Genomic DNA, 19,314 nt, shown 5'->3' with positions numbered 1-19,314 from the left:
TAACGAAATAAACCAACTATAAGGTACCAAGTTCTTTGCTGGCGACATATTCAAAGATTGATTACCTTGTTATAACAGATTATGATTTTCTGCCAATTATTAAGATCTTAGTTTCTATGATAAATTCGTGAATTATTTCATGATTATTTCAAATGATTTAAGAAGTAATATCGCGTAATTTTATAATTATTTCTATTGGACTAAAATTTAAAAAAAATATTACCCCCAAATGGTTTTTCGCACCTACCTAGAGAAGGGGTAGGTGGATTTTAATTTTCTTTTCTTTATGATAATTTCTTTATGAAATTTTAATAAATGAAATATTTGGATCTTATAAGAGGAAGGTACATCAGTTCGAATCCGACTTCATCTCCATTTTTTACCTGTATTTTTTTTTTTATATTTAAATATATTGATTTATTAATAATTATAAACCTCTGATTGTGAAAACATGTGTACAATAAATAATAATTTATTAATAATAATAATATCAAAAGTTATTAATGAAATAATATTTTACGTACTTATAAAAATATGTATATACAATCTAATAAATAATGCCTATTAGATTCCTTTTTACTTCCTTGTACGAAGTAAAGGAAGCGTTATAATAACGAAAAATTTCGGTTTTCAGATTTCAACGGAAATATCTGTTTTGATTATCCCTGAATCCATTTTGATTAGTTTCGGCGTGACGTCTGTGCGTACGTATGTATCTCGCATAACTCAAAAACGATTAGCCGTAGGATGTTGAAATTTTAGATTTAGAACTGTTGTAAAATCTAGTCGACTGAACCAAAAATGTTAATAAAGCCCAAATCCAAAAACGTTTGGTTTTTGGACTTTTTCTTAAATGCAGTAATAAGCCCTCATTGAGAGATTTTCATCGATATATCATAGTGGTAGTTATTTTCATTGCTTCCAGAGTTATAGCCAAATGGAATTTTGACTAATGAAATATTTGGATCTTACAAGGGGAAAGCACATCTGTTCGAATCAGAGGTCATCTCCTTTTTTTTAACTTTTTTTTCTAATTTAAATATATTGATTTAATAATTGTTAACCCCTAATTCTAAAAAAACGTTTTACAATAAATAATAATTCAATAATAATAAAACGAAAATATAAAAAAAGTCAGAAGTTATTAGTGAAATAAAATTTTATGTACTTTTAAAAATGTGTATATATAATTTAACAGGTATTATTACATATTTGTATATTTAATAGATATGGTGAAACATCTGATTATTTAATATTAACTGAAAATTATAATTTAAATTGTATTATTTTTATAACTCAAAAACGATTAGTTTTAGGATGTTCAAATTTTGGATTTATCATTGCCGGAACATCTACTTGTCCCCCTTTCCTTTTGATTGCAATCGACTGGACCAAAAGTGTTCAAAAAACCCGAAAATCCAAGTAAAAATTGAATTTCGGATGTTTTCTAAATTGCAGTAATAAGACCCCTCATTAAGAACCTTTCAACGATATATCATAAATGGTACTTATTTTCATTGATTCCAGAGTTATAGCCGAATAAAAGTTTAATTAATGAAATATTTGGATTTTACAAGGAGAAGGCACATCGGTTCGAATCAAAGTTCATTTCCAACTTTTATTTTAATTTGAATATATTGATTTATTAATAATTATTAACATCTGTGATTATAAAATAAAATTTAACAATTCAATAATAACAATAAAAAAAAAATCAGAAGTTATTAATGAGTTACAATTTTATGAACTTTTAATTTTACTTGGATAATTTTTGTAAGATAATTGTTAGGGATGTAGGATGTAGAGGGTATACTGAAATGAAACGACTAGCACTAGACAGGGAATCTTGGAGAGCTGCATCAAACCAGTCAAATGACTGAAGACAAAAAAAAATTTTTGTAGAGGTTAATAATCATTAATAAACTAATAAATAAAAAAAAGTTAAAAAAAAAATATGAAGACGGATTCGAACCGATGTGTCCATGGTTACGGATCGGATACGTTCTCATTTACACCACATAACTATCTGAACCAGAATTAAAATATAAACTAATATAAAATGCTGATACGGACACCAAAAAAAAATGCGATGTATGTGGTGTCCACCACAATGCAATTGTGTAACTGTCCAGTTTATTAAAGAATTTTTTATTTTTTTATTTTTTCTTTAACCTTCGGACCACCGTTAGGCATTCTACAAAGGATGAAGATGAATGATTTATAACTTGTGTGAAAATGTCATGCCTGACCGGGATTCGAACCCGGGACCTCCGAATGAAAGGCCAAAACGCTACTACTCACGCCACGGAGGCCCGCAATTTTATTAAAGAATTGGAGGATCGTATCTTACTTTCAAATGATGTGCAACCAAAAATGTTTATATGTAATTAATTAGGGGTACAAGGAAGTCATGTGGTGTCCACATCAAATTTTTATCGTAAATTTGATCTTTGTGTCGATTCTATTAAATATGATATATGCAGTAAAGTATTATTATTCAATTATTATTATTATTAATAATAAGGAACTATCGGCAATTAAGAAATGCTATAAATAGGAAGTGCAAACTGGCGAAAGAAGAGTGGATTAAAGAAAAGTGTTCAGAACTGGAAAGAGAAATGAACATTGGTAAAACAGACGGAGCATACAGGAAAGTTAAGGAAAATTTTGGGGTACATAAATTAAAATCTAATAATGTGTTAAACAAAGATGATACACCAATATATAATACGAAAGGTAAAGTCGATAGATGGGTGGAATATATTGAAGAGTTATACGGAGGAAATTAATTAGAAAATGGTGTTATAGAGGAAGAAGAGGAAGTTGAGGAGGATGAAATGGGAGAAACAATACTGAGATCTGAATTTAACAGAGCATTAAAAGATTTAAATGGCAGAAAGGCTCCTGGAATAGACGGAATACCTGTAGAATTACTGCGCAGTGCAGGTGAGGAAGCGATTGATAGATTATACAAACCGGTGTGTAATATTTATGAAAATGGGGAATTTCCATCAGACTTCAAAAAAAGTGTTATAGTCATGATACCAAAGAAAGCAGGGGCAGATAAATGTGAAGAATATAGAACAATTAGTTTAACTAGTCACGCATCAAAAATCTTAAGTAGAATTTTATACAGAAGAATTGAGAGGAGAGAGGAAGAAGTGTTAGGAGAAGACCGATTTGGTTTCAGGAAAAGTATAGGGACAAGGGAAGCAATTTTAGGCCTCAGATTAATAGTAGAAGGAAGATTAAAGAAAAACAAACCGACATACTTGGCGTTTATAGACCTAGAAAAGGCTTTCGATAACGTAGACTGGAATAAAATGTTCAGCATTTTAAAAAAATTAGGGTTCAAATACAGAGATAGAAGAACAATTGCTAACATGTACAGGAACCAAACAGCAGCAATAACAATTGAAGAACATAAGAAAGAAGCCCTAATAAGAAAGGGAGTCCGACAAGGATGTTCCCTATCTCCGTTACTTTTTAATCTTTACATGGAACTAGCAGTTAATGATGTTAAAGAACAATTTAGATTCGGAGTAACAGTACAAGGTGAAAATATAGAGATGCTACGATTTGCTGATGATATAGTAATTCTAGCCGAGAGTAAAAAGAATTTAGAAGAAACAATGAACGGCATAGATGAAGTCCTACGCAAGAACTATCGCATGAAAATAAACAAGAACAAAACAAAAGTAATGAAATGTAGTAGAAATAACAAAGATGGACCGCTGAATGTGAAAATAGGAGGAGAAAAGATTATGGAGGTAGAAGAATTTTGTTATTTGGGAAGTAAAATTACTAAAGATGGACGAAGCAGGAGCGATATAAAATGCCGAATAGCACAAGCTAAACGAGCCTTCAGTAAGAAATATAATTTGTTTACATCAAAAATTAATTTAAATGTCAGGAAAAGATTTTTGCAAGTATATGTTTAGAGTGTCGCTTTATATGGAAGTGAAACTTGGACGATCGGAGTATCTGAGAAGAAAAGATTAGAAGCTTTTGAAATGCGGTGCTATAGGAGAATGTTAAAAATCAGACGGGTGGATAAAGTGACAAATGAATAGGTATTCCGGCAAATAGATGAAGAAAGAAGCATTTGGAAAAATATAGTTAAAAGAAGAGACAGACTTACAGGCCACATACTAAGGCATCCTGGAATAGTCGCTTTAATATTGGAAGGACAGGTAGAAGGGAAAAATTATGTAGGCAGGCCACGTTTGGAGTATGTAAAACAAATTGTTGGGGATGTAGGATGTAGAGGGTATACTGAAATGAAACGACTAGCACTAGATAGGGAATCTTGGAGAGCTGCATCAAACCAGTCAAATGACTGAAGACACAAAAAAAAAAAAAAAAAAAATTAATAATGAAATCAATTTTAAATTACGACTCAGATTTATAAATAATCAAGAGAATAATTTGCTTCCATAATATTACACAGTTGCAATCATAAAATTGTGTTACTTAAACCTAATTAAATGGTTGAAGGTCGATCTTGTAATTTTCCAAAAAATTAATCACATGTCATAAAAATGAAACAAAAAAATTATCTTGAAACATTATTTTATATTTCATATAAAACTGACGTGTTTTTGACCTTCAAAAAAATTCACAAGGGTAATCAAAAATTAGAACCGTAATTATTTTATCTTAAAAGAAAAAAAATATATATATATCTGGAAGACATGATTATGATGTGTGACATTTTGTCATTACAATAAACAAGGAAAATATAAAAAAATTATGATAGTCTGGGAAGTTATCTGACAAATAGTAAGATATATTACCCGATAGACAGATCAGATAAAAGCACTGTTAAAGGACACGATAGAAGCAAAACCGAGTAAATTTGAAGGAGTATTACCGAAGGTAATGATGAACAAGTAATGAGATAATTATATGAAAAGAAAACAAGAGATGAACAACAAGATATAACAGATGTAATTATAATGCGGCCTTTGTTGGTAGACCTGCAGAACCCGGTAAAAACAACACATCTCGCACTGTCATCTTCAGTTGTACATAAGACCGCGAAGTAGTTAGTGGTTAGTCTGATCGTGTATTGAAGAATCGGTTCAGTTATCGGTATAATATTTGATATAAAACAAAGTTTTGTTGATCGTTGTGTTTGATGTTATAAGAAGTGATTTTATTTTATTATTATAATTTTTAGATATAATTTAAAATTATAACGTATGCGAAAAGAATTTAATTTTAATAACAGAATGATAAAAAAACATATTTTTAAACGTAAAAATAATAAGTAAACAGAATTTTTAATATTTTTTTTTAATATAAATAATTATTTTTCCGTAATATTTTCTGAACACTTAAGATAATAAACACCATCCGTATGCATATAAATTGATATAACTCGCGTACAATTTGTTTTTGTTTTTCCAAATATATATTTTAATATTATTTTGTGGAACTATAAAACATTATAATTAAATAAATAAAACTTTAAATTCAAATTATCTTGTACGCCCAACGGGATCGTCGAAAATCAATTAACAGCTGATCTACGAAGACGTTTATTTCAGGTTTAAATCATACTAAACGTTTGTTCCATTTATATTGATTTATTTACTAGACGTTGGATAACGATGTAAATTAATAGTTAGGATTCAATTAATAACATCTCTCAGGAATTATCGACCTGGATCAGTACAAGAATACATCTCATTTAAATTTCATACATCTAATTGGAAATTTTCTTTCTTTTTCCTGTCTATCCTCCAGGAAGGTTCAGATATTACTTCAAAGGATAATATGTATGAATGTAAATGAAGTGTAGTCTTGTACAGTCTCAACAAGTTCGACCGTTCCTGAGGTGTGTGGTTAATTGAAACCCACCAAAGAACACCGGTATCCACCACGATCTAGTATTCAATTCCGTATAAAAATAATTGACTTTACTAGGACTTAAACGCTGGAATTCTCGAATTCCAAATCAGCTGATTTGGGAAGACGCGTTCATCATTAGACCAACCCGGTGGATTACATGTAATTGGACCGTAAAGGGGGTTGCTTATTGTTTATTAGCTGAATAAATTATTGCAATATACTCATTAAAAAAAAAAAAACGAATATTTTCAGGTTTAAATCATACTAAACGTTTGTTCCATTTATATTGATTTATTTACTAGACGTTGGATAACGATGTAAATTAATAGTTAGGGTTCAATTAACAACACCTGTCAGGAATTATCGATCTGGGTCAGTAGAAGAATACATTTCATTTAAATTTCGTACATCTTCTTGGATTTTCTTTTTCCCGTTTAGCCTTCGGGAATTATCGTTCAGTTATTACTTCAGAAGATGATATGAGTGTAAATAAAGTGTAGTCTTATAGAGTCTCAAGTTCGACCGTTCCTGAGATGTGTGGTTAATTGAAAACCCAGTATCCATCGGTATCCACGATCTAGTATTCAAATCCGTGTAAAAATAACTGACTTTACTAGGACTTGAACGCTGGAACTCTCGACTTCCAAATCAGCTGATTTGGGAAGACGCGTTAACCATTACACCAACCCGGTGGGTTACATCTAATTGTACCGTGTAGTGGGGGGGGGGGGTTCTTATTGTTTATTAGCTGAATAAATTATTGCAATATACTCATTAAAAAAATAATAATAAAATTATCTTGTACCGCCATGAAAATTTTATTTAAAAAATAGGATTCAAAATTTAATTAGTATTAAAATTTTATTTTGCTCAAAATTTAAAATTAATGATCAAAATATTTTAAAGTAAAAACAAAAAAAAAATGTTAAAAATTTTATGAAGATTCACAAACTACTGTATAAATAAATTTTTAAAAAAATACGTAAAGATTTTCACAAACAGGAATATATGATTTTATCAATATAGATATTTTTCAATATTGGTTTGAACCAATTAAAAAGTAGTAAATCAAGTTTAATCGATAAAAGATACCAAAACTTTTCCAAAATGTATAACACGCTTTTTTTAATTTATAAATAAAATTAAAAATAATAATATAAAATCAAAAGTTTTATGAGATAGCAGCTGTAGAGGAATAGGGTCAAATGCAACTAAATTTTTTTTAACAATTATTCTCTAAAAGAAGTAAAATTATAATTTATGATTATAAAAGCGTCATCGGTCAAATGGTTCATCTGAGATCTAAAAGTTTTTTTATACTAACAATTTTCATTTTCCAAAATTATATTTTAAATTTCGTTTTTTTTTTTTTAAAAAGAGACAAACGTCATTTAATTCGTCCTTTTTACTTCCTTGTACAAAGTAAAGGAAGTTTTGTGATCGCGAAAAATTTCGGATTTCAGATTTTAACGGAAATATCCATTTTGACTAGTTCCGGCATGACATCTGTAAGTATGTATTTCGCATAACTCAAAAACGATTAACCGTAAGATGTTGAAATTTTAGATATATAACTGTTGTACATCTCCCGTTTTCATTGCAATCGACTGGACCAAAAGTGTCCAAAAAAATCAAAATCCAAAATTTGGACTTCTTCTTAACTGCAGAAATAATCCGTCATTCAGAGCTTTTCAATGATATATCATTGTAATATATTAAAATAAGTGGTACTTATTTTCATTAGTTGTAGAATTATAGCTAAATAAGATTTTAATTAATAAAATATTTGGATCTTACAAGAGGAAAGCAAATCGGTTCGATTCCGACTTCATCTCCTTTTTTCTCTTAACTTTTTTTTTTAGATTAAATATATTGATTTATTAATAATTATTAACCTCTGATTGCAAAAAATGTTTTACGATAAATAATAATTCAATTTTTTTTTTGTCTTCAGTCATTTGACTGGTTTGATGCAGCTCTCCAAGATTCCCTATCTAGTGCTAGTCGTTTCGTTTCAGTATACCCTCTACATCCTACATCCCTAACAATTTGTTTTACATATTCCAAACGTGGCCTGCCTACACAATTTTTCCCTTCTACCTGTCCTTCCAATATTAAAGAGACTATTCCAGGATGCCTTAGTATGTTGCCTATAAGTCTGTCTCTTCTTTTAACTATATTTTTCCAAACGCTTCTTTCTTCATCTATTTGCCGTAACATCTCTTCATTTGTCACTTTATTCACCCATCTGATTTTTAACATTCTCCTATAGCACCGCATTTCAAAAGCTTCTAATCTTTTCTTCTCAGATACTCCGATCGTCCAAGTTTCACTTCCATATAAAGCGACACTCCAAACATACACTTTCAAAAATCTTTTCCTGACATTTAAATTAATTTTTGATGTAAACAAATTATATTTCTTACTGAAGGCTCGTTAATAATTCAATAACAATTTAAAAAAAAGAAATATGAAAAAAAATCAGAAGTATATATTTATTTTAAATAAATGTAAAAAAATTATGCTATATACAAAACTGTCACCCGCACGCTCTTTAATTAATCTATATTAGTAAATTGCCTATCATTAAAGAGAAATGTTTCTCAGCTTTTTTTTTGCTAATTGGGTTTTATAATTTTAAATATTTATCTCTTGCCGGCTTCCGTGGCGCGAGTGGTAGCATCTCGGACTATAATCCGGAAGTCCCGGGTTCAAATCCCGGTCGGGCATGCCATTTTTACATACGCTACAAATCATTCATCTCATCCTCTAAATCAATACCTAACGGTGAACCGGAGGTTAAACAAAAAAAATAATAAATAAATAAAAATATTTCTCTTGTCCTTTTGAAAATACATGAAATACTATTAAATAAATTTCAGTTTATTTTGTAAAAAGAATTGATTTTATAGTTATAGTAAATGCTAAATTAGATCATAATTAAATTTCGTTTTGATATATATATATCACATAGAATATTAATTATATAATGGAATTTTTTTTTGCGGGGAGGGTCGAAAAACGCTTTCGTGTTATCATCGTCGGGAATAGACATTATACCTTAAAATTTCATAGCAAAATAATTTTCTCGTATGTGTTTTGAGTAATAGTATATTTACAGTAAAAAATCTAATGTGGACACCACATGACTTCCTTATACGTCTATTAAATTACATATATACATTTTCTGCTGCACTTCAGTTAAACTTATTTCATTTGAAAGCGAGATACGATCCTCCAATTCTTTAATAAAGTGACAAAATATTAATTTTTATTAACATCAAATATTTATACAATTATTAATTCATGAAATATTAGGGTAGAGTAAAAGTCTCTTTATTACTCTTTAAATAAATGTAAGTCGTACATCGATTTAATACTATGTTGTTTTTTTTTTAATTATTATGATGTAACTAACAGCAAAATGAAAAGAAAAAGGAGACAGGAGAAGTTTACTAAATTTTATAGCGATATTTATTATAAAGACCAACAAATGCTTAAATAAAAATGATCAGATGTTTCACCAAATCTGATGTGAACACCACATGACGTCCTTGTACGCCTATTAAATTACATATACACATTTATAAAAATACATAAAATTTTATTTCACTAATAACTTTTATTACTATTATTATTAAATTATTATTTATTGTACATATGTTTTTACAATCAGAGGTTAATAATTATTAATAAATCAATATATTAAAATTAAAAAAAAAGTCGGATTCGAGCCGATGTACCTTCCCCTAGTAAGATCCAAATATTTCATTAATTAAAATTTTATTTTGCTATAACTCTGCAACCGATGAAAATAAGTACCAATTATGAAATATTGTTGAAAAGCTCCCAATAAGGGCTTAATACTGCAGTTAAGAAAAAGTCTTAACTGCATTTTTTGAAAACTTTTGGTCCGGTCGATTACAATCAAAAGGGGAGGTCAAACAGTCCAAAATCCAAAATTTTAACATTCTACGGCTAATCGTTTTTGAGTTATGCGATATACAAACGAACAGACGTCTCGCCGAAACAAGTCAAAATGGATTCAGGGATGATCAAAAAGTATATTTCCGTTGAATTCTGAAAACAGAAAATTTTCGCGATCACAATACTTCCTTTATTTTTAACAAGAATGTAAAAATGTATGAACTGTTAATATTAACATTAAATTTTTTTTTTTGCAAAATTCAACGTACATGTAAATCCACATAATTACACGATGTTTTTAATTTAAAAACTCTTTATTATTATTATTATTATTTGATAAATGTTCAAGTTATATGATATAGCATTATTAATGCATGCGTAAATTAATTCGTTAGTAATCGATAAATAATGTTTTTTTATTTTTTTGTCTTTAGTCATTTGACTGGTTTGATGCAGCTCTCCAAGATTCCCTATCTAGTGCTAGTCGTTTCATTTCAGTATACCCTCTACATCCTACATCCCTAACAATTTGTTTTACATATTCCAAACGTGGCCTGCCTACACAATTTTTTCCTTCTACCTATCCTTCCAGTATTAAAGCGACTATTCCAGGATGCCTTAGTATGTGGCCTATAAGTCTGTCTCTTCTTTTAACTGTATTTTTCCAAACGCTTCTTTCTTCATCTATTTGCCGCAATACCTCTTCATTTGTCACTTTATCCACCCATCTGATTTTTAACATTCTCCTATAGCACCGCATTTCAAAAGCTTCTAATCTTTTCTTCTCAGATACTCCGATCGTCCAAGTTTCACTTCCATATAAAGCGACACTCCAAACATACACTTTCAAAAATCTTTTCCTGACATTTAAATTCATTTTTGATGTAAACAAATTATATTTCTTACTGAAGGCTCGTTTAACTTAAACGAGTTAGTTCTATGAAAAGATTAAAAAGTAACGTGGATAGGGAACATCCTTGTTGGACTCCCTTTCTTATTACGGCTTCTTTCCAATGTTCTTCACTTATTACTGTTGCTGTTTGGTTACTGTAAATGTTAGCATTCGTTCTTGTATCTCTGTATTTGAACTCTAATTTTTTTTTAAAATGCTGAATATTTTATTCCAGTCTACGTTATCGAATGCCTTTTCTGATGTATAAATGCATAAATAATGTGTAAAATTAATAATAATTTTATTATTTTAACAATAATTTCAAAAAAATTGTCGGATTTGTTCGATAAAGGAAATAAAAAATATAAAATTATGTTATAAAAATACGTCATACGTAGCGTTATTTATTTGAAAGTAAAATAAAGAAAACAAAAAAGGCATTGACATTGAAATTTACTAATTGAGTCGAATTTACATTTTAGTGCTATTGTTTAATAACAAACAAAAAAGAACCGCAACACATATATACCGGTATACTAATATAAAAAAATTTCTTTCCAGTAAATTATCATAAATTTGCTTCAACTGTTCAGTATCAGAGAACAAGAAAATTACGGAAGTAACATAAGTGCTTACGTGTAGTTATTTAAATGTCACTAACAATTCTCTTTTCTCAAGGTATAATTATATTAAATATATCACCCAGGATAGTTAATAACAAAATGTTATAACAAGCACAGACATGATCATTGTAATTATTATAAAAATACTTTTTTATCCTACGCTACAACTAAACGGCATTTGTATGTGTGTGTGTGCTTCCTCCTTACTTTAGCACCGGAATTAACCGATAACTAGCGAAAAATCCCGATTCGTTAGTACATGTCTCGTGGTGGTCAGGTGTATACTTTTTATATTATTATATATCGATATATATATATCGAACATTTTTGAAAATTTAATACTTTTTAACCGGATCGGAACTTTCGGACGAAAATTGCAAATATCTTAAAAAAGGTCCGTCCTAGCGGATAAGAGAATCTTGAGAAATTTCGCTTTATCAGTTCAATAAAAATAACCTCGTTTTTAAGCTGTTATTTTGGCCAAAATACTAAATTTAATGTCATTATCTTTAAAAAACCATTACGTAAAAATTACTGTACGTTGCTACATACTGTATTATGCTGCTCTGGCACCATAATACAGGGTTATAATAAAAGAATGGTGCGGTTTTGAAAATTGTTTAAGTTAAAACAGAATTACTTACAGTTTATGTTTTTTTATTTTTCAAATTTGTCGTCTCAAACATTTTTTTACATAATTAATAAATTTCAATATGTGCGCCCTTAGTCGCTCGACAAATGTCCAAACGACACTCGACTTCTCTTCAAACATTAGTTAACATTTCTTCGTTAACGGTTGTCATCGCTTCATTAATCCTGTTTTTTTAACCGGTTTAAGTCGCGAATTTTTTGTGTATAAACAACGCTTTTGATGTACCCGCACAAGAAAAAATCGCAATGGGTCAGGTCTGAACTCCTTCCAGACCAAAGTATGGGTCCTTGCCGGCCTATCCATCGATCTCCAAATTTTTCGTTCAAAGCTTCCGTGACCGACGCATTGAAGTGCGGGGGAGCACCATCTTGTTTGAAATTAAATCGATGAATTTTTTCGAGTTCATCCGGCTGAGAAAAGCAATAATCGGTTAACATGTCAAGATACGCGACTCCATTAATTGTTTTTTTCAGCAAAGAAGAAAGGCCCAATTACACGATTTTTCATCGCACCACACCACACATTAACTTTAAACGAATCGCGTTGTTTCTCGATAATTGCGTGTGGGTTTTCAGAGCCCCATATTCGTGAATCGTGTCTGTTAACGCATCCATTCGCGTGGAATGTAGCTTCGTCTGTAAAAATTATATCGTCTAAAAATGATACGTTTTCACTTATTCTGTCCGACATTTCAATAGCCAAATTGTAACGTTTTACACCAACATCGGGTTGCAATTCCTGCAGTATCTGGATTTTATAAGCGTGTAATTTCAGTTTTTTACGTAAAACTTTGTGAACTGTTGGTTTTGGAATACCTAATTCGACGCTTCGACGGGGGATGGACTTCCCGGGACTTCTAATTGCCGATCGTCTAATTAGTTCAACCGTTTTGTCCGGTACACTTAATCTGCCGGTCGATTTCTGTTTCTTAACCGATCCGGTTTCTTCGAATCGTTTGAACCGATGTGTTATGTTATTTTTGTGAGGCGGATCTCTTACGAATTCACGTCGAAACGCACGTTGAACTAAAATTACGGATTTTAATTCGGCCATCAATAAAACACACTTTGCTTTGTCTTTATCCGAGAACATAGTAACTCGCTAAACTCACCGCAACAACAATACAAGAACCGACGTTGTGGTTACAACTGCTGATAAACAAACTTTAGGGTTGGACTCTTTCGGTGATACCAATATAACATCTAGAAATTTCCCTACAATCTTCCTATGAATTACTGAAACCGCACCATTCTTTTATGATAACCCTGTACAGTATGTGGCGAGCGTCTCGACTTGAGATTATTAGGTGTCAAATATATTTTTTTTAATAATGAAAATTGATATAACGAAGGTAAAATTAAAAGTTTAACTCTAAAAACTGATACTAACGACGGGATTTTCCACTAATTATCAGCATATTCCGTTGCCTACTTTTTTGTTATAATTAATTATTTTATGAAGAAAAACAATCAAATAAATAAAAAAATATGTAAAAAAAGTTTTAAAACACCATGATTAAATTAAAGGCACTAAAAGGTAAAAAATTTTAGGCCTCAGATTAATAGTAGAAGGAAGATTAAAGAAAAACAAACCAACATAGTTGGCGTTTATAGACCTAGAAAAGGCTTTCGATAACGTAGACTGGAATAAAATGTTCAGCATTTTAAAAAAATTAGGGTTCAAATACAGAGATAGAAGAACAATTGCTAACATGTACAGGAACCAAACAGCAACAATAACAATTGAAGAACATAAGAAAGCAGCCGTAATAAGAAAGGGAGTCCGACAAGGATGTTCCCTATCGCCGTTACTTTTTAATCTTTACATGGATCTAGCAGTTAATGATGTTAAAGAACAATTTAGATTCGGAGTAACAGTACAAGGTGAAAAGATAAAGATGCTACGATTTGCTGATGATATAGTAATTCTAGCCGAGAGTAAAAAGGATTTAGAAGAAACAATGAACGGCATAGATGAAGTCCTACGCAAGAACTATCGCGTGAAAATAAACAAGAACAAAACAAAAGTAATGAAATGTAGTAGAAATAACAAAGATGGACCGCTGAATGTGAAAATAGGAGGAGAAAAGATTATGGAGGTAGAAGAATTTTGTTATTTGGGAAGTAAAATTACTAAAGATGGACGAAGCAGGAGCGATATAAAATGCCGAATAGCACAAGCTAAACGAGCCTTCAGTAAGAAATATAATTTGTTTACATCAAAAATGAATTTAAATGTCAGGAAAAGATTTTTGAAAGTGTATGTTTGGAGTGTCGCTTTATATGGAAGTGAAACTTGGACGATCGGAGTATCTGAGAAGAAAAGATTAGAAGCTTTTGAAATGTGGTGCTATAGGAGAATGTTAAAAATCAGACGGGTGGATAAAGTGACAAATGAAGAGGTATTGCGGCAAATAGATGAAGAAAGTAGCATTTGGAAAAATATAGTTAAAAGAAGAGACAGACTTATAGGCCACATACAAAGGCATCCTGGAATAGTCGCTTTAATATTGGAAGGACAGGTAGAAGGGAAAAATTGTGTAGGCAGGCCACGTTTGGAGTATGTAAAACAAATTGTTGGGGATGTAGGATGTAGAGGGTATACTGAAATGAAACGACTAGCACTAGATAGGGAATCTTGGAGAGCTGCATCAAACCAGTCAAATGACTGAAGACAAAAAAAAAAAAAGGTAAAAAATTATTTTAGGACGGTATCTCGGAATGAATTTGACAACAGGCTTTGATAGTAATATGAAAAATTTAGTGAAAGTCGTAGCTTCGAATTAAATAGAATTATTACGAAAGGGATCGAAAAATTTTTTCAGAGCGCTAGGACCGCCCATTTTTGATATATTTGCGATTTTCATCCAAAAATTCGGATCCGGTTTAAAAATAATAAATTTTCCCAAAACTTCGATATATATTTCCTATATATATCGATATATAATAATATGACAAGTATACTCCTGACCACCACGATACATAACTAATCGAGATTTTCCGCTAGCGATCGGTACATTCCGGTTCTAAACTAACTGGTACAGACACATATAAATGCCTTTTTGTAGGGTACGATGAATACGTTAAATAAAAATAAATTTATACGTAGTTTTATTAAAATGTCACGGTGCAGTAAAAAAAATTTGTAAAATCGAGGTTCGTTATATAGAGGTTCGACTATATAACCAAATTTTAATTTTTTTTATCAACATGTTTTGGAAATATACAGTAAAAACGTTTTAGAACTAATCTTAAATACTTCAGGGACCTATAAATTCGATCGACTTACAGCTTTGGAATTTTTATTAACTTAATAAATTATTTCATCGTTCTAAATCTCATTTTTGTACGATCACTTTACAAAAAATTTTAAAAATAATACCCCTCTTTCTATTTTTTTTTTTTTTTTTTTTTTTTTTTACACCAATAAATAATATTTTTGGGTCATTTTATATTGAGAATTTAGTATGAAGATTTAATAAAAATACAGACGAACAGATCATATATATGCTAATAGATCTTGGAAATTTATAAACATTTTTTTTTATGTTTTTGGACTAAAAGGGGCTTGAAACTCTTGACATTTGTAAAAACCCTGTTACTTGAATTACGGCAGATTGGTGTACTTTAAATTTATAAATATCCGGTTCTAGAAGCTATAATGGGAAAATAATAAGAAAAAAGAAAATTGTTGGATATTCCAAAGAATACACTTCAGTATTACGTAAGGTGTTATTAATTATATCTTGTTAATTCCATCAGGCAAAAATTATTAAAAAACAAATTATATTAAAATGTATATACTAGTAATTATTATTATAACTTAAATATAACTATTCAACATTAAATCATTATATAATAAATGGAATAAAATTTTTCCTTTCTTATTAGACTTATTATGTGGTAATTAAAAAAAATATATCTCGACGATAAGAGTATAAGAAAATAAATTAGGAATAATTAATTTATTAATAATAATATTATAATTTTTTTTTTTTTCATAAACTCGTATAATTTTTTTTTTCTTAGACAAACGTTATTTTTTATTTACGTATGATTTATTCGTTAAGATCAAATAAATTAATTTTAGGAATTTACCGTTAATAAATTTTATTTTAACTGAAATGCAGTAATAATAATTTATTAATCGGTTTTCATAAATTATACAACATTGGGTCCCGCTAAGATATACGAGATCTGTAAATAAAGTAATGAGACTGGTTCAGAAAAACTTTTTATTAACAATTTAATTATACATAGACTCTTATCACCTTTGAAAGAGTTCCCTTGGGAAGCCACATAACGCTTCGAATGATTTTCCCACTCTTCATAGCACTGTTGGAACACAAAGACCGGAACATTCTTCAGATGGTCGGTTATATATATATTTTTTTTTGTTTTCTAATCTTCCAAACTGGTGGTCGAGGAACTACAAGAATGTTTTTCTTTGCCAAAAACTCATTCATTGAGAGTTCAGTGTGACAATGTGCATTGTCATGATGCAGCATCTAGTCGTCTTTGATGACTGTTCTTACGCGGGCAACTCTTTTCCACAGTCTTTCAAGAATTTCTCGGTAAAGATATCGATCTACAGACTGTCCTGTAGTTAAAAACTCCTAGAAACGAATTAGCACGGTTTTGATTTTCTCATTTTTGCTTTTTTGGGACGTGCTGATTTTGAAGTGTGCCAGTCCTTGCTCTGGCGTTTTGTTTCTGGATCGTACTCAAATATCCAAGATTGAGAGTTCAGTGTGACAAGGTTCATTGTTATGATTCAGCATCCAGTTGTCTTTGATGGCTGGTCTTAACGCGGGCAACTCTTTTCCACAGTCTTTCAAGAATTTCTCCGTAAACATATCAATTTACAGACTGTCCTGTAGTTAAAAACTCCTAGAAACGAATTAGCATGGTTTTGATTTGGTCATTTTTGCTTTTTTGGGACGTGCTGATTTTGAAGTGTGCCAGTCCTTGGTCTGACGTTTTGTTTCTGGATCGTACTCAAATATCCAAGATTGAGAGTTCAGTGTGACAAGGTTCATTGTTATGATTCAGCATCCAGTTGTCTTTGATGGCTGGTCTTAACGCGGGCAACTCTTTTCCACAGTCTTCCAAGAATTTCTCGGTAAAGATATCGATTTACAATTTGTCCTGTAGGCAAAAACTCCTTATGGACAATACCATTACTATCGAAGAAACAAATTTGTATGGTTCTGATTTGCAAATTTTTGTATTTTTTAGGCACGGTGAGTTTGAAGTGTGTCCCTCCTTGCTGTGGCATTTTGTTTCTGGGACGTACTCAAAGATCCAGGATTAATCACCAATAATAACATTTTTTTAGAAAATCAAGATCAATTTCAATCAGGGTGGAGGTGTGCTGCGAAGATCGCAGCACACCTCCACCCTGTATTTTTTTCTGTTCAACAGAAAGGTTTTTTGGGAACCGATTTTGCACAAACTTTTCTCACGTCCAATTCGTTTGTCAAAATTTGATGGATTGTGATACAGTTCAAATTCAATTGTTCTGCAATCATTCTGACAGTAAATCTCCGGTCTTACCGTATCAAATCTCTGATACGCTCAACATTGTCGTCACTTTTTGACGTTAACGGTCTTCCAGACCGTAGATCGTCCGCAACTGATTTCCGACCATCTGAAAATGCTTTAAACCACGTAAAAAACCTGAGCTCGTGACAAAGCATCATCTTCATACACCCTTTTCAATTTTGAAAAGGTTTTAGTAGCATTCTCACAGAGTTTAACACAAAACTTGATTGCACAACGTACAACTGCGTTACAACGTAACGCACAACAAAAACTCGTTTCACGAAAAGTTTGTTTACGTCTCACGTGGCAAAAATAAACTAAAAATATTAATACCGAATATAAATCAGCTGTTCATATAACTATATGTTTACTAGTAACTTTACAGTGTTGCCAGTTTGGCTGCCAAAAAAAAAACTAGTCTCATTACTTTATTTACAGACCTCATAAGTCTATCAGAATGTTCCCGTAGGAAAATAATTTCAATACAAGTTAACTCACGCAGTGCAACACAAAAAATACAATCAAAAATATATCCTTAAAAAATACTTCAAATATTACCAATTACTTAATTAATTAAGGTTTCGTCCAAAAACTTAAATAAAAACTAATTAAAAGAAATACAGAATAATTTAAAAAATTTAGTAAAAAATTATAATAAGTGTAAATAAAGGTAATTTGTTAAAAATGAATAAATTTAGATTGGTTGTTCCTACGGATTACAGATTAAAATTTATAATTTACGAAATACAGACAGAAATTAATACATATATAAATTCTTTAATAAAGGAAAAATAACAATTAAAAAATTCCCAAAAATAAATAATTATAAATCTTCTTTATCTATTTTTACTTCCTTGTAGAAAGTAAAGAAAGTATTATGATCACGAAAAATTTTGGTTTTCATATTTCAACGTTAATATACATTTGATCAACCCTGAATCCATTTTCACTAATTTTGGCGTGACGTCTTTACGTACGTATTTATCTCGCATAACTCAAAAACGTTTAGCCGTAAAATGTTGAAATTGTGGATTTAAGACTATTGTAACATCTAATTGTGCACCTCCCCTTTTTATTGCAATCGACTGAACCAAAAGTGTCTAAAAAAAGCCCAAAATAAAAAAAAATTTTATTTTGAACTTTTTGTTAACTGGAGTAATAAGCTATCATTGAGATTTTTTCAATGATATATCAAAAGTGGTACTTATTTTCATTGGTTCCGGAGTTATAGCCAAACAAAATTTTAATTAATTAAATATTTGGTTCTTAAAAAGGGAAGGAACATCGGTTCGAATCCTACTTCATTTCCTTTTTTTTTACTTGTTTTATAATTTTAAAGATGGACGAAGCAGGAGCGATATAAAATGTCGAATAGCACAAGCTAAACGAGCCTTCAGTAAGAAATATAATTTGTTTACATCAAAAATTAATTTAAATGTCAGGAAAAGATTTTTGAAAGTGTATGTTTGGAGTGTCGCTTTATATGGAAGTGAAACTTGGACGATCGGAGTATCTGAGAAGAAAAGATTAGAAGCTTTTGAAATGCGGTGCTATAGGAGAATGTTAAAAATCAGACAGGTGGATAAAGTGACAGATGAAGAGGTATTGCGGCAAATAGATGAAGAAAGAAGCATTTGGAAAAATATAGTTAAAAGAAGAGACAGACTTATAGGCCACATACTAAGGCATCCTGGAATATTGGAAGGACAGGTAGAAGGAAAAAATTGTGTAGGCAGGCCACGTTTGGAATATGTAAAACAAATTGTTAGGGATGTAGGATGTAGAGGGTATACTGAAATGAAACGACTAGCACTAGATAGG

General features: G+C 30.6%; 1 protein-coding gene across 6 annotated transcripts in view; it reads left to right on the top strand.

The window, feature by feature from the left end:
- LOC142317391 (uncharacterized) overlaps positions 1-19,314 on the top strand; it is a 207,688-nt gene that overhangs the window by 78,902 nt on the left and 109,472 nt on the right. The window contains exon 1 of one of the 6 annotated variants that reach the window (XM_075353925.1): positions 5,031-5,094. The exons of 4 other annotated variants lie outside the window; for them this stretch is intronic. The gene's annotated coding sequence lies outside the window, so the exon portion shown is untranslated. Of the gene's footprint in view, positions 1-5,030; positions 5,153-19,314 lie in introns of those variants that run through there. One more of the 6 variants, XM_075353924.1, reaches the window with a different exon arrangement.

The sequence above is a fragment of the Lycorma delicatula genome, chromosome 1, assembly GCF_047948215.1.
Source record: "Lycorma delicatula isolate Av1 chromosome 1, ASM4794821v1, whole genome shotgun sequence".
Lineage (NCBI taxonomy): Eukaryota > Metazoa > Arthropoda > Insecta > Hemiptera > Fulgoridae > Lycorma > Lycorma delicatula.
The sequence above is the reverse complement of the archived record's forward strand: the minus strand, read 5'-3'. Positions and strand labels throughout refer to the sequence as shown.